A 4,601-nucleotide genomic window follows, 5' to 3' on the forward strand; every position below is an offset into this window, starting at 1 on the left:
CGCTTTCACGCTCGCAGAAAAAATGATTCGAACAGACCCGCCATCGAACTTTATTTATTCCAAAAACAGGAAAGAGAAAATATTGATAAAATCTCTAAAATAATAAAAGAAAAATGGTCGTCGCAACCAAATTCGGGTTCGGTTGTCGGTTACGCGAGGGGAATGTATTAGCACCCGTCACGTCCGTTGTACTCAACGGGAACCTTTTAGTTAGACTTGAGATTGAATTTTAGCTTATGTAAATTGCTTTCTTCAACTTATTATGTGAGGAAAAAGAAAGAAATGTTTTTGGGTTTTTTATTAATGTGCCAAAAGATTTCAAAATGCTTGTCCTATGTATTTCCAGGTGCAATAATGAACTTAAGGTTGCGTAGTTCTTTATAGTAAAGAAGTATTTTTTGGTTGCTTTTAAGGACGGGTCCATTTGACATATCGAGTGGTTAAACCTTTGTTTGTTACTCGCTCTTGGAGGTTGAAGCCTTTGTTTGTTACTCACATTAGGTCAGACTAAACAAATGCCTTTTGGAAAAGGTTTTCGGTCGCACGAAGGCGAGAAAAATAGATTTTATGTATTGAGTGTTTTTTAGGAGAATGACGAATACTTGATGAGAATGAGATATGAGTCTCAGGACCAATTATTCGAGGTATTATCGAAATGCTACACTCCAACGATACCGTTTCCATTCGATGTATTTATGAAATTTGTTTGATGGACAACAAACATTCAAAAATATTGTTCAAAGGTTCTACCAGAGTGATAGACTCCAACGATCCCATTTTTTGTCCATGTTTTTATGCTAAGTGTCTTAGAAACGAAAGAGTGAACAAACGACTAGCCCAAGACGTGTTCCTTGAGAGCAATCATCCGAGGACTCAAATAATGCGAGATTCCAAAGGTCCATTTCTTTCGTGTTTGTTTAAGAAAATATTTTAATGTTAAGTTTAATTGGAAAAACATTTGAACTGCATTGAGAATGATCTAATCAGGTTTTAAATGCATTATTTGGTGTTGGACCAAAATCAATCACCATTACAGTTATCTCAATATTTAACGCTTGATTATGATGATGATCGAAAAGCATAGCTATGGACATGATTAATAGGTATAGGAACACATGATTATGAACATAAAATAAGTGAGTAATAAATTAATTAAATAAGATTTGATTTAATTAATTAATTATACTATTCAAAATTAATTATTTTAATCCATTAATGGAAGTGTTAACCCAATTATTCAATTAAACATAATAATAAAAAAACAATTAGTAAAACTAATTAATAAATAAATTTTAGATTTAATAGTTATAACACAAAACAAAGTGGAGGAAAAGAATGGGCCAATAAGGTAGGGTGCAAACAGTATGGGTGAATAGCCCAACACATTAGGCACATTAAAACCCTAAAAAATAAAAATAAAAGGAGGAATTGGTAGAGAGAGCAGAACGCATTTCTTTTCCTCTAGTCGGCCACGCATGATTCTTGACCAATTAAAAAAAAGCAACACAGCCTTATATCACTAATTGGTATTTTTTTTAAAAACGAAAAAATAAAAGCAATTAAAGTCTCAAACCATATGATACAATTCCATGAACTTTTGATTGATTTTACAATTGGAGAGGGAGATAAACCAACCACATAGGCGCCACCTCCAAAATAAAAGACCAATTCAAAATAAATGATTACCAATTCCAAACATTGACTAAATGTTGTAATTATTATAATAAAAGAAAAAATTAATGAAAAAGGAAAGAAGAATAAGGTGAACGTTAAAGCACAAACATTAGTGAAAGAAAATCAGTCTCTCTCTCTCTCTCTCTCTCTCTCTCTCTCTCTCTCTCTCCTGGACTCACGCAAAACACTTTCTCCTTCTCTAAACTTCCTCTCTTAAAAAAATGCATCATAAATCAACAACCATGAATCCATAATGAATAGTAAAACCATCTACTAATGTTTAATAATGTCAAAGTGAGAATAAACAAACACATTTGTTGGATTTATATAATACTTCAACTTTGTACAAGAGAAATATAAACAAAGGCATATTTTCTCTATTGAGCTATACCTAGTTTCTACATCATTTAACACTCGACTAAGGTAATAAATGGCTCTTTCAACGCCATCATTATCCTTTGTGTTAACATGTTTCCTATTGTCGAATCAGATGCAGAAATGTACAAGTTTGTTTGTTTATTCCTCTTAGGGGTAGAAGTACACGAGTATTTGATAGGTACATCTTGATCTCATAAAAATTCTTTTGATGCTCTGGTTCCCATCTAAATCCCTCTTCTTTATTCAATCGTGGCAAAGGTGAAAACACTTTTTATCTTGTCACTTTGGTTCAAAATGAACCTCCCTAAGAAATTTACCTTTCCTAGTAAGGATTAGAGTTTCTTTTTGTTCGATGGAGGCTTGGTGTCGAAAATAGTTTTTATTTTGTTTGGGTTGATCTCTATGCCCATTTTGTGAACCATAAAGCCTAGAAAGTCACCTGCATGAACACAAACACGCATTTCAATGAATTAATTTAAAGTCCATTTTCCCTTATCTTTTCAAAGGATTGTCGAAGGTGGTCTAGATGGTCATTTTTACATGAAGACTTAATGACTATGTCGTCAATATATACATGCATGAAGGTTTCAAGGAAATCATGAAGCATGTGATTCATCAATCTTTGGTACGTTGCACCAACGTTCTTTGGGCCAAAAGGCATCACTTCCCATTCGTAAGTTCTCGAGGCCCCAGGGCATCGAAATTCCGTTTTTGATACATCTTCCTCTATAATAAATATTTGGTTATATCAAGAATAACCATCTAAAATACTTAAATACTCAAAACATGCCGCTGATTCGACTAACATTTCTACCATATGCATTGAGTATTCATCTCTTGGAGTAGCAGCATTTAGGTATATGAAGTTAATACAGACTCTAAGAGTCCCATTATTTTTAATCACTGGGAAAATATTTTCCAGCGATTCTTCGTACATGGAAGTTCTTATGAACTTACTCCTGAGCAGCCTTTTGATCACTTCTTTTATCTTTGAAATTATCTTTTGCGCAAACTTCCATGGTGTCTACTTCCTAGGGCTTTCGTTAGATCGAATTGGAAATTTCAAATCCACCAAATCTCGATTGAGTCATGACGTTTTATCATAGTCCCACGTGAAGTAGTCTTTGAACTCTCTTAGTAACTCTATTATCTGAGATTTCAGGGTTGGTTCAATCTTGGCACTCATGAAGGTTGTCCTTTCGATTGTACCATTTTATAAATCAAACTCTTCCAAGAGGTCTTGTGAGTGTATCCTCCTGGTTGATGTTGATAGGTCTTTGTCAAATCCTAAAGGATTATTATCATAAATGCAATCGAGCTTGTGGATTTCTGAAGTTGTTTCGTGGCCATTCTAGTCAGTTTCCAATGTTTCTACAATTTAAACCGTTGTAGCTTCAATGACCATTTTTTGCTGAGATTTGGCCTCTAAAGGCCCTCTTATTTTATTCCTGACCACGTAGGCCTAAATTTGAGCCCACATCTCTGACTCAGTCATCATTCTCTTTCGTCGACCATCATGTAGCATTGGTCAGACTTCCCCTTATGCATTCATATTCCCACACGAACCCATTCGTTGGATGTAATTTTATGGATTGAAATATGTCCCTCTCTAGATCAAATGGTTCTCAAGCAGGTATGCATGGCGCAATATCGGCCAATTTTCTACCAAATCTTTCCTTATCGATATGATTAACTTGTGTTAGAAAGAAACTTTGATCTGCTTTAATGTTTTCTACAATTCCATAAGGTCTCCAGATCAAGACTCGTTGATACATTGTTGAAGGAACAACCTCTAAACCATAGATATATTCCTGGCACGACAACATGCTATAATTTTCTTTGGTTTGGATAACCATGAACAATGTTGGCCTAGCTATAGTTCCTACCATGACGTTCACTTGAATGATACCCAAGGCCATGCCCACTTTCCCTTCATAGTTTGAAAGATCCATATTGTGAGGTATGAGGTTGATATCAAATTTAACAGTCTTCCTCATCATCGAGTGTGGCATTATGTTGAGTGTCACTCCTCTGTCGACCAACACTTTGTTGATCCCTATATTTTCTACCTTCTCCCAAATGATGAGAGGCTCAAGGTCTTGTTGTATCCCATAACTAGGCCTTTCAAAGATGGCCTTATCTTTTCCTATGGTACCACTATTCATCACATAGTAGCATGGAGGTTTTTAATTCGGCAACTCTTCGGCTAACGCACTTTCATCTTCAGTCACCTTGGTGACTTGATCATATTCCACGTGTAACATGGATATAATATTACAAATTATGTATAGTTCTTCTTTAGATCTAGAATCGAAACTTTTTGCTACCATATATTCATCTTTGTTTAGAACGACTTTAACTTTTTTTGACTTTGTCAGAGGTTACAAAGGAGGGGATAATCTTTGTTTAAAAGGTCGTCTGGTCTACTGACCTTGCTTCACATCTATGGCGCTATCACTTTTGTTCGAACTCTATGCTTCGAAGGAAACCTTTTTCGTCCTTCGGTTCCTCATCCATTGTGTCTTGGTCATTAGGTTTTTCCCCAGGTA

This window comes from Lathyrus oleraceus, chromosome 6, assembly GCF_024323335.1.
Source record: "Lathyrus oleraceus cultivar Zhongwan6 chromosome 6, CAAS_Psat_ZW6_1.0, whole genome shotgun sequence".
Taxonomy (NCBI): Eukaryota; Viridiplantae; Streptophyta; class Magnoliopsida; order Fabales; family Fabaceae; genus Lathyrus; species Lathyrus oleraceus.